The sequence below is a fragment of the Sitophilus oryzae genome, unplaced genomic scaffold (genome assembly GCF_002938485.1).
Source record: "Sitophilus oryzae breed Bouriz unplaced genomic scaffold, Soryzae_2.0 scaffold_111_pilon_pilon, whole genome shotgun sequence".
NCBI classification, from domain to species: Eukaryota; Metazoa; Arthropoda; class Insecta; order Coleoptera; family Curculionidae; genus Sitophilus; species Sitophilus oryzae.
The window spans coordinates 855557-868850 of record NW_022145749.1 but is presented as its reverse complement, the minus strand read 5'-3'; positions in this window follow the sequence as shown (position 1 = coordinate 868850).

Here is a 13294-nt window from a genome sequence, read left to right as displayed (position 1 = left end):
TCTTGTTTTGTGTTCAGTACTTGTTATAGCAACTTAGTTAAACTAAAACTACTTTCTATTCACTTCGTTTAACGTAAATTAACATGCTATGCAAAATATCTAAATTATTTCTCCGGGAGATAAACGCGAACTAAAACAGGCACCTAAAACATCCGGTGTAATATATTCCTTGGGGAAGGTCTCCTGTGCATACGCAAATCCGTTGTTTTAACTCTTAAAAACAAAAAGAAGAAATTGTAGAGGGATTACGAAAGTTTAATAATGTATGTCTTGTCATTTTTTACTTATTAATTTATACATTTGGTAGATAAACGAAATATATTAATAATTTGTGTTTGGTTGGTGTTTATTATTTTTTGTACTTAGTTTTGTTATAATTTAGTTTATATCAGACTCTAGAAAGAAATTCACTTCCTTCAAGTTCATTCCCTGTGAAAATAATCTGTAAATGTAAATTTTACTTTTTATGGTATTTTTCGCGTTTTCATTGCCTTTAACCTGCTCGTGATTTTATTTAGATTGGATTAGATTAGATTCCTAAAGGTGGCTATCGGTCTGATCCACTGCGACCTTCTCAGAACCATTGTGGTCCTCTTCTGATCCTTAAGTTACATTTGCCAGTCCCATCATTTTCACACAGTCTAGTAACTTGGAGACTGAACTCTCCATGTAGCTCCCTGGCAATGGCCTATCATTGCCTATTACAAAAAACAGCGTTTCTTCTTCAGATTGGCAGAACCTACACATGGCTTCATCCGTCAATCCCATTAGCGTTAAATACCTATTCAGTTTACAAAGCCCTGTTGGTAGACCCACTATATAGGTTTGACTGTTTTTCTGTCTTTGGCTTATCAGGTCTGCCGTGAATTTTGGAAGATACTATGAAATTTTTCGCCTGTCTTTGCCCTGGTGAGTTTCTCCACAATTCTAAAGATTTGTTGGTCATCCATCGTGACCATTCTCGTGACTGCAACGTCGCAGGAGAGTTATGGGCCTATGAATGGCGTTGATGAGCCTTGCTTGGCCATTTCATCTACCTTTTCGTTACCATTTCATCTGCCTTTTCGATGACCCTCGTGCTCTGGTACCCAGGCTAACATACCAATGATACGTTCATCTAAAGTATTTAGAGCACACATAAAATCCCCCACTAGTCTAGAATTGACTTCCGCGGAACCGAGTGCCTTTGCGCTGCTTGGCTGTCTGTGAAGATGGTTACTGCACGATGTGTTCTTTGCTGCCTTATTATTTCTTCACACAATAGTGGATTGTAGTTATTTCCGTTATTTCTGCCTGAAAAATTGTGACATCCGTAGGCTTACGTGGAAAGATATTTCTTGTGTAGGCCCTACTTTTCCAGTTCCTACGCCTTCCGACGTTCTTGAGCCGTCTGTATACCAGGTTGCCTCAGCTTCAGTGGGTAGCTTTTTCTCCAGTCTTCCGTTCCTGGTATGGTTATAAGTTGTTGTTGAAGCTATAACTTGTAGCTGTTGCTTCAATCGGTAATCGCAAACCAAAATCTGCTTTTAGCTCCTCGATTGGTTTCTAGCTTTCAGCACTATGCGCCTGGCTTATATGCTGCTGACCGTGAATTAACCTGTGCATAATAGATCTGGTTTGGTATGAATGAAACATTGTATGATAATATGTAGTGGTGGTAAGTTGGTGGACGCAACTGATATATGTGCTGGCGACGAATGCTCAGAATTCCCTGGACTGCCCGACGAACCAATGAATCTATAATCCAAGAACTGAATATCACAGAACGTCTCTTAACTTCTGTACAGTCACGTATGCTTACATATTTCGGTCACGATATGAGGAAGTATGATGATTGTATGAAAATACTCATTATACAGGGTGTTTCAAAAAACATATGTCATCTCTCGTCGGGAGATTCCTCACGTAAAAATAAGATTTATTTTTCATATCAACATAGGTTCGATTCTTCTTTGTTTCGTAGCTGCACGGTGTTAAAGTCTTAATATTTTTTTGATTTATTATAATTTTCTTCCAAGTACTTTTAGCATTTTGAATGAAATTTTGATGGTAAAAGTAACTATAAATGCGTCATATTTTAAAGCTATAAAAGTGTCGACATGTTCACCAGGGACGTGCATATGGATTATCACTAGAATATTTTTCTAAAAAAAGCCTGTACGCCACTGACTTTTTTTCTCTTGTTGGCAAAACAGTGTAAGCAGTTTAATGCCGATTAAAAGTTGTCTCTTGATATTTTGTCTATTTCGGCCTTCTTGATGAGATAAAACCAATTTTATTAATTTACCTTGATCGAAGTCTAAGAGCAACCTTTAAATAATTTTAAAATCATTAACTTGCGAAAGTTTTAAATAGGTACTCATTGATTAACAAGTACTCATTGAAAAATTATGAAAAAAAGTTCCTATAAATCCTATTTCCTATAAGTATGGAAATGCATAGTTTTAGAGTTACAGGATGTTAAAACTTTTTAAAATTAGGCTTTTTGTAATTATCTTAAATACCATTATTTCCTTATTTGAAATTTCTGTATGTTGGACTAATAGTAATAATAACTAATTTGATATTTTCGCATTTAATAATAAATTACGCAAAATATATAATTTATCAATTTCATTTTTATTTTAATTTTATTAATTGTGATTAATAAAATTGCGTTTATCTCATCAATGAGGCTGAATTGGAATTGGTATTAAGAGATGGCACATGTTTTTTGAAACACCCAGTATAGGGCAAAGTTACAGGAAAAAGACCAAGAGGCCACTCGCCCACCCGACGGATAGACCAGTTATCAAAGCTCATCACCAACCCACTGCACACGCTGGCACATGAAGCACAAGACAGGGAATTGTGGAGACAAACCGCACATATCACTTGACCACTACATTCCTTTTATAGAAATAAAGATAGAGAGAAAGAGAAAGATGTGAAGCTTGGATTGCTTTTGGTGTATTTTCTACTGGGATTATGGTTTCAAATATAAATTTTACTACTTCGATTTTGATTATCCATACTGTCTAAATCGTAGCAATACATTCAACAAACGCTTTTAACTGAAACATTATTATTATTCATTTATTTAAATTTACAAAATTCCATTTCTCCGTGAAAGAAATATAGCACTAGAAATAGCCAAAAAAAGCCCTACAGATAAAATATTAAATTCTTTAACAGACAGAAAAAATATACCGGGTGCATCTCAAAAGTGGTTAACCCCTATAACATTTTTATTTTTACAGATAAAACAACAATATTTTGTGTGTTAATATATATGACATAAATTAGGATTGATTGACATATTCAATTGTTTTCGGTTACTTCCGATTTTACCGGAAATGACTACAGTTTATGATTTTTAAATGGCACCCTCGGTATTTTCACTTTATTTGATAGAAAATGACACTCTGAATAGAATGACATATCATATGTCAACTTTTGACATTTTCGCATATGGTTTATTAGAAATTGTAACATGTGGTTTATAACGACAATTTGACTCGAAATACCAAGTGTGTGGTATCAAATTATCCGTAAAAAAATGTTTTTTCCAAATATGCTAATGAGCCACCCTCGTTCTATTTGAAAAAATTGAGATATGATTAAAAATACGATTTGGGCATCTTTTAACCGGTCAGGATAAGACACTAAAAACATTAGACGATCAAATCTATTCTTACAGGGCTCCTTGATGAAAAATTAGTGTTTTTAACACAGCCATGGCACTCTAGATTGATATTTAAAATGCAATTTGTTTTTGAGCGAATATGTCAAAAGTTGACATATGATATGTCATTTTCTATCGAATAAAGTAAAAAAATACTAAGGGTGCTATTTAAAAATCAAAAGTTGTAGTCATTTCCGGTGAAACAGGAAGTGACCGAAAATAATTGAATACGTGAATCAATCAATTTTTATGTCATACATACCAAATATCGTTTTTTTATCTGAAAAAATAAAAAAGTTATAGGGGGTAACGCACCCGGTAGACCGAAGTAACGGTTTTAATATAAATCCACTATGTGCATTGTCAACTGTCCGCCATAATTCTTAATTAATTAGACAGAAACTGCATACTATTCTTCTTAAAAGCAGTTTCAAGCGTCCATTTTGCATAGTAGATACACAATACGAGGCACAGGTCGAACTATATGCGCGAATGACTGATCCTTTTATTAAATTTAATCTTCTCAATTTGCCGTATTACACTCGGTCGTAAAGCAAATTTACCTGCTGAAACTGGTACGGTTAAAGGTCACAGTAAAGCGAAGGATTTGCGTATGGAGTAGAGTCCTTGCTTAGAGAATATACATCGCGAGCTGTTTGAAGAGGATGCCTTAGTAAACGTTTATTCCGGTAAGCAAGCTAATTTCCAGTAAATGGGCTGGATATGAACATGAATCCTTATAATATATGTATAAGTTGCAATACAAGCGAGTCTCGTGTTGTATAGGTATTAAATTCGATATTTTAACGTAATTTTATGGTAGATTTAGATATTTTAGTACAACAATGTATTAGAACTTTTAATAACAAAATAAAACACTTATTCACAACAGTACACAAAAAAATAAACTTTCCAGATTAGAGCAATATGGATAGAGAACTAGAAGAAATGGGAGCAATACTTCTGTTCATATTGTCTTTATATTTAGATATTTTGATGAACTCTAAGCACGATCCAAGGGTACTTGGACCAAGTACACTTGGATGCTCCTACATTACTGTACTGATAATGCTGCATTTGTCTCACTTGAACGCAGCTTGTATAATATTGACTGTTTTATCGAATATTGACTGTTTTATCATATTTTAAGTCGAGTTGGAAGGCTTTTTAACATCAAAGTAAGTACCTAGGCTGACTGTCAACTTACTTAGACTCAACAGAGAATCTCATTGGGAGGGACGAAATAGATGAATAATCATAGCTCATATACAAACTGAGTAACTTAGGATATTTAATAATATATAATATAACTTAGACTTTTAATTTTAGTATCCACTAGATAGCGTAATGTAATACAACTATGCTATGAATGTGGTAGTGGTGTACTTAAATAAAATAAAAGAGATTACAAACTAGAGTAGATATTATTTTAAATGAACCATTGTCTACCATCCTTAAACAAATATTAATGGTTATTGCAAATACAAGTTGCTCGGCCATATCATTGTCAATAACCTACTGAAATCGACTCACTCACAAGATATCCGATCTCATCCGGGCCGCATATTTGTAAACAACGTCCATTATCGCCATTCGGTTCTAAGCCGAACGATGTCGCGTAAACAGCATACGATTTCGCAAATCCGTCTAGTAAATAGCATCCGTGATTCCAAATTTTGATATCGCCAAATTTGTTGATTGATTGCTCGTAATCAGCATTCAAGATCAAGATCGCAAAATTCGCAAGAGCAAGATGTCTACCGAAGAATATAGTACTAAATAATATTTTGGAAACAAAAAATAATTTGCCCCCAAACCGCGAGTATAAAGTTAATAGATAAAGAAATTATTAGAACACGTTTCGTTAAAAAGGAAGAAATTGAGGTAAGTTACAGAAATGAACAAGAGTAATTACTCAAAACAAATTAACTAAAAAAAAAACAGATTATAAATCGAAACCAAGAAATGGCTGAAATTAATAAAGTTACAGAATGTTTTAAATTTCCAGGACATTTTACCCAATGCTTAGAGAATTGCCAGTTTTACTTCGAAATTTAAAATAAAAACTACACTTTGTGTAGTTTCTTTGCAGGTAAAATTTGACTTTTTCTAGTACAAGATTGTAACTTAGTTCCTTCTTGAATATTTTTTATAGTTAAGGACACATCTTTTTTTTTAAGAAAAGTTAGGTATTAGAAATTTATATTGAGTTTTATAGAAAATATATTATATCTCTATTTTGTTTTAAGTAATTTGCATACGTAAGTTGGATGAACATAAAACAGTGTTATCTGGGAATCTATTTTTTGTTGATTTCTCGACACCATTTTAGGTTTTACTTTATAGTCTCTATAATAATCGAAATTTTTATGAATCAACAGCACGTCAACGTGTATTTTTTCGTACGATCACCAAAGTTAAGCAGTAATATGCGTGGTTGATATTTGTTATTGGAAGGGGTGGCCGCTTGAAAAAAAACCTTTTTTATTTTTAGGGTGTTTAATTTGTGTTGACAAACAAAATTTGCGATCCTGAATATGCGATATCGTCTGGTGTTTATAAGAGGTGTTAAGGCAGTTAAAATTTGGAATCACGGATGCTATTTACCAGACGGATTTGCGCTATCGTATGTTGTTTACGCGGTATCGTTCGGCCTAGAACCGAATCGCGATCATGGACGTCGTTTACAAATATGCATCCGGGCTCTAACCGGCGTGAACAGTATGTGTCAATATAATGGGAAGAGTGTAAAATCTTACACTTCTTTCCATATAACAACACTACAAAAAAATTGTAACTCAGCGTTAGCAATTCATTCAACCTACTTTCTTCCTAAATTATTGATTATCATCGTCTAAAACTATTTTATCTCTATAATTAGTTAGCGCAAGGCATATTCTAAAATTATTCTTAGAACCCTTCGCAATTTTTGGTACTTTTAACTCATTCAGTCGAAGCTCTTTGCAAAATCTACCATTCAACTACTTAAACACAGTTATGAGCGGGGCGCGTTTAAATTTTCGCTAGATAAATTTACTTTGAGTCTGCAAATACGACGCAGATTAAATCTGATTAATGAATCAGTTATTCGCACGACTAGTCCAACTATTATTTTGGATTATTTGCTCTGTCAAGCGGGCCTCAGATGACGTTTTCCCGTTTGAAAGCACGTAGCCGAAATATCGTCACGTCACATTTAGGAAGAGTTACTGCATGTGGGCGGACAGATACGGCTGTAATACTTCCTTGTTATTAAAGCCGTTATTTCTGTTCGATATTTCTCAAAATTTTATGGTACACTATTTGAAATTCAATGTTTTTCTTTAGATCTGCTAATAAATTTATAAACTATCTTTTTTAATTTCTAAAATATTTATTAGTACGTATACAGGGTGCCACAAATTCGAGGTACGAGAATTGGTATATCGGAAACCATAATAGATACGAAGATGGTTAAATTGGGATGTTCACCAAGACGTCACCAAAAAAGTTTTAAAAAGTTTGTTTAACTCTTCACTTCAATATATTCGAGTAAAATTTCTTTCGCTCCTCTTTCGGGCTACATAACGGAGTCGGGGATTCACTTGAAAGACAACAGATACTACGCACGCGTAACACGACAAATAAATCAAAACCGGTTCCGAAAAACTAACATTTTATATTTACTTGTGGTATTGAGCATTGTTTCTTATTCTGCTGCTTGGCTGCCGCCTAACAGTTTAGAAAGAAATGCCGCTGTTAAAAAATTTTCATAAAAATATATAAAAATCTCACTTCAGCCTTTTATAAAAATACTAATCTACTAATACTAATACTAACTACTCAATCTCGGAAGCTGAACAAGGCTGGACCTAATTGAGGGATGCGATTTATAATACCAACGAAGAAGTACTGGGAAAATCCAACAAAAAGAAACAACCAGACTGGTTTAACGAAAATCAACCTCATATACAGGCTTTGTTGGAACAAAAGCATTGAGCACATCAAGCAGTCACTGCAAATCCACACAATCAAAGGCTGGTGGACAACTTTAAAGCAGCCAATAACATGCTGTGAGGCTCCCCCGTTTTTGAGAACGCTCACGGACGCCGAGTTGCCTTGGTTCGGTTCCTCGGGCGCCACCCCCAAAGTTTAAAGTGTTTGAGAGACCACTAGTGCCAGTACGAAATGTTTATTTTCAAAATGCAGAACTTAACTAAATTACGTAATGTCTTCGGTCTTCTTCAACGTGACGATCTTCATTCGGCGGTGTGAAGAGCTTCGTTATGACGAGCTTAATCCAGCGGCGTTGAGAGCTTCTGTGAGTCCCTCGTTGTCCAGCGGTGTTGAGAGCTTTGGTGAGTCCCTCTTGGTCCAACGGTGTTGAAAGCTTCGGTGAATCCCTCGTTGTCCAGCGGCGTTGAGAGCTTCCTGCTCGGGCGCCAATTTTGTGAGGCTCCCCCGTTTTTGAGAACGCTCACGGACGCCGAGTTGCCTTGGTTCGGTTCCTCGGGCGCCACCCCCAAAGTTTAAAGTGTTTGAGAGACCACTAGTGACAGTACGGGTAGCTTTTATACAGTGGAGATACCAGGGAGTGATGAGATGAAAAGAAAATAAAACACACAATTAACTATAACGTAACACTAGGTTTTTATTTAACAAATTAATTATGTACAAAAGTAATCAATGAAAGTTTACGTTCCCGTATTGTAACAATAATCAAATAAAATACATGTTTAGTACCCCGTAAAGCAAAATTCACAATAACAACCGTGTACCTCTAGAGTTCTGATCGATTATTCCCAATACGTAACTCTCTGACTGATTCTATCACGCGAACTCAAGACGCGTTTCGGGCTTTTCAGTCAGATAAAAGCTCATGACAGGAAACGCCTTGTGTAACCATCTTCTGATGCGTGTCAAATACTCGTCAGCGAGTAATGGCAGTATGTAAGTAATAAAAATACTTAAATCTTTTTAATGAATTAAGTCCTTTCTAAAAAAGACTAAAATTTTTTTCTATTTCGGAATAAAGATTTAAACCACCAATAATTTTCAAAATGACTTAAATTTTAAGTCTTAAGTCAGCTTTCGAAAAATGACTTAAAATCAAATGACTTAAGTCATTAAAATGATTTAAATAAAAAAGACTTAAGTTTTTTGTGAGCTTGCTGTTCTGGTTGAGGAAAATTTCTCGTATTAATCTAGAAATTTCACTTATGTTATGTAAATCTGTATAATTACTAAGTTATAAAGTGTTTCAGAATTTAATTTACTGTTACAATGCATTACGTAAAAGGCAAAACATGCAACAGAGATATCAGGAGAACTATACAGAACGTAAACTCTGGGAAATGGTAAAAAGTTATGCATGTTACGGTGGAATTTAATTTATAATCACTGCGTGTTTAGAAAATAAACACCAACAAGGAATTAGTATTCTCGTTTTCCTATTTAAAGGGAATTATATAAAGCGCTTATAGAATAATTTTGCTTATAAACAAACGTGTACATCTACAAGGCAATTTCTAGGAGTTTAATATTTCATTAGCAATTTCCTTAACTATCAAAAGGGCACTATATTTTATTCATTAATATATTAAATCCAAAGGGAGTGCAGATATTTTACATTCAGCATAATTCAAGAATCAATTATTATAAACCCCATTAAAAAAATTGTGTGTGCTCGATGTGCGCATATTTGAAGTGACACTTCTTCGTACTTCCGTCTGTCTGTCTGTCTGAGGATTTCATTCGGGAACCTTTATCCACGTGCCGAGTTTAGTTCCAATAGACCCATAATGAAGAAAAATCCTGATGATTTCGTCTATTTAGAGGCATCAGACGGGGTGTTCGTCAGGGTTGCGTCTTGTCTCGGCTCCTGTTTAACCTGTACTCGGAGACTATATTTAGAGAAACATTGGATCGAATCCGGGGCGGAATCAAGTTCAATGGAATCCCAATAAACAATATCATATATGCCGATGATACGGTTATAATAGCCAACGATATACAAGAACTGCAAAGAATCATAGATTCCGTAGTCCACTATAGTGAAATGTTTGGACTGCATCTCAATATCTCCAAGACCAAACCATTGGTCTTTTCTAAGACTCACAAACAATCGAACAAGTGACCTCAATAAAGTATTTAGGAGCTAACATCAATAGTCAGTGCGACCCGAAAAGAGAAATATTTTCAAGAATTGAGCAAGCGAGAAAAATCTTCGTGAGTATGAAATCATTTTTTACAAGTGCGGAACTCAGAACTCTAATGGCCAGATGCTACGTCTTCTCTGTGTTACTCTATAGATGTGAGAGCTGGACACTAAATTCACAGACCGAAAAGAGAATAGAAGCCTTCGAAATGTATGTGTACAGACTGATGCTGCGAATCTCATGGGTACAAAGGATCACCAACGATGAGGTACTCCAGCGCATGCAGAAACAAAAAGAGATACTGAACACCATCAAGGAAAGAAAAATGCAATATCTGGGTCATGTGATGAGAGGTGATAGATACGAAATACTGCGCCTCATAATAGAGGGCAAAGTGCAAGGGAAAAGCTCAGTATGAAGACGCCAGAACTCATGGCTAAAAGATTTAAGGAGATGGTTTAAACGCTCGTCTGCGGAAATCTTCCGGGCTGCAGTTTCCAGAGCCACAATTGCCATTTGGATCGCCAACCTTCGGCAGGAGAGGGCGTGATAAGAACAAGAGGCATCAGTTCGAAACGTCGCGTCGCGTCGAGGGCGTCATCCTGTAGCCCGTCGCCAATTATGCCAAAGTCGACCCACATTTTTCTTCAATATCAAATCCCTAGTCCCACCCTGATGTGACATGTAAACGAAATGTCGTATCCAACTTTGCAGGGTGGGACCATAGCCTACAGTCGCGTCGCTCACATAGCTTACCCACCAAATTTGGCCGCGAACGGACGACATAATTTTTGCCTTAGTACCACATATTTCTTTCCTCTCATCGGAATCGCTTAAAGCACTATATAAAAATTAAAATACAGGATGTTTCCTTTAAACGGGTGCTAAAATATACGAGAACACTCTTCTTTGTATACTATTATACTATTTACTTATACCATTATTTAAAATAATCTAATATAATGGTTTGTCTAATAGATTTGTTGACACTTGGTGTTTGAAATGTTTGTATATTGCAATATATACAGGGTGGTGCGAACTGTATTACGGAAACTTTGGCAGCATATTCTGCAGATAAAAATAAGTAAAAAAGTTGGTATAAATGTATGTCCTAAAATGCTTAGTTTCGGAGATACAGGGTGTAGAAGTTTCATTTTTATATCGATTTTTTCCAAATAATTTTTAAAGTAACGTCAATATTTGGACGAAAATTGGTGTTTGGGAGTATTTTTGACACGAAAAATTTGATTTTCATGTCAATATGACTCCTATATGTAGTGGGCGCCACTTACATGTCATTGTGTTTTAACTGTTTTGAAAAGTAATAACTTTTCGTCCGTACCTGCATAAAACCTACTAAGTGAAAAAATACACATTTCCGTGATTTTTTACGTAAAAAATGTCGTACTAAAATCGCTACAAGCAACCGTTCTCAAGATATTTAGAATGGAAATTTGTCATTATTGACAAAAAATAAACATGTTGAGTATTTGACTGAAATAATAAATTTGGGAACTATTGATTTTTTTAAATGAATCATAAATTTTTCTGCGAAACAGTTTCTGTTGAACTTTGGCAACCAAACCAAACCAAACCAAAACATTTCAAATTTATGATTTCAGTTTAAGAACTATTTAGTCAACCTGTTTAATTTATGTCAATGATGACAGGTATTGATAATTTCGATTTCAAATATCTCGAGAACTATTACTCGTAGCGATTTTTACCAAGGAACCTTTTATACGCAAAAAAAGTCGTAAAAGAGGAGTCATATTGACATCAAAATCAAACTTCTCATGTCAAAAAACTCCCAGATACGAATTTTTTATCCAAATATTGACGTTACTTCAGAAATTATTTAAAATAAAATAAAAATGAAAATTCGACACCCTGTATCTCCGAAACTAAGCCCATTTTAAGACAAACATTTATACGAACTTTCTTACTTATTTTTATTTGCAGAATATGCTGCTGAATATAGCTTATGCTGAATATAGCATATTATACTCAAAATAGGTATGTCTTTTCCAAATAACCTAAAATCGAATTTATTGGAATAAACGATATCCAATAGTAGATATCTTAGGTTATATTAAGCAATTTTGTCAAATAAAATTAATATCTCCTCATGCGTCAAATTTTTATCTAACAAATAAAGTAGTTCAGTTTTGGAAGTTCAGGTCCCAAACAGGATATCTGAGGGATAAGATTATTTTATCTAATAGATATTGTTATCTATAGGTGAAGATACACGTTTTTCTGCTATCCGTCAAATAAAATATATCTGGCGGATTATAACACGCTATCTGTACCTGAAAATACCGGGGGTAAAAGTTATGGCTTGTCTAATAGATAAAATATATTGGGAAAATTACTATAACAAAATACAGTTAGAATCATTCTATTATCATAGGGAATGTGTAAGCATGCAGATTTATAAATGATCTGCCAGTGGAAACAACAAACGTTAACCTAAACACAGCTCTACCGTCGTAAAACGACATTTTAAGCTCGAACGCGTCCAACATTTTTCATCCGCCAATAGGAAAGAGCCATCTGGGTATATTAGCATATATTTCATAATGGAATCTCGCGGCTTAAACGACGAGGCCGGTGTTGACTGGGGAAAAATGCGTGTTTTGCCTTTTAAAATTCCCGAGAAACAAAGATTTCGGCCGCGATTTCTCGACAACACGAAAAGTCGATGCCGCCGCCGCCGGTTCCTATGAATAATTTACGTTTTTGGATTGGGATTTGCATGGTAAAAAGTTAAGATTTAATTTATCGAGAGTGTGTTTGTTGGATTTACTGAGAGCACATTTTCACTTGGCTCCTAAAAGCTAAAAGTATTAATGATTCTAAAAGAAAAACATGTTAGACAATATTAATTAATACTTTTTTTAATCATTTGACTTTTAATTGGTTGCTGATAGTTTGATTTTACCATTATTGATTTAAAATAAATCTATTTTTTTTAGATGTGGAAAAAAATCTACAAAACAAAAAAGTTATTTATTGTAAACATCACTGCGTTGAATCCAAACGCAAACCAGTTTGTTAGTGATACTTAACTAGTAAAACAAATTGGTCAAACCGACAAAAAATGCTTAAAGTTTTAGGATGTATGTATATTAAGGCGCATTCTCACGATTCGTATACTTGACAAACATTTGTAATTAGTATACAGGGTATACACGGTGCGTCGGGCATCTATAGGCTTGGTGCATTTCAGTTGGTTCAACAAATTCCGACCGCAGCGCACTCTACGGCAGAAATCAGAAAATATCAATATATAGTTCATGCCGCGCCGTCATGTCGATCGCATTAAAATAATATTGAAATCGGGGTTTTGTCATATTTAAGTATTTTAGTTTTTTGCTAGTGCAGTTATTGAGACTAAAAAACTCTCAGATAGGAGGTTTGTGTGATGTAACGCTGTTTCGTGTATTAAAAAACAAGTGAAAAAGAATTCGAACTAGGCGTCTTGTTGTGT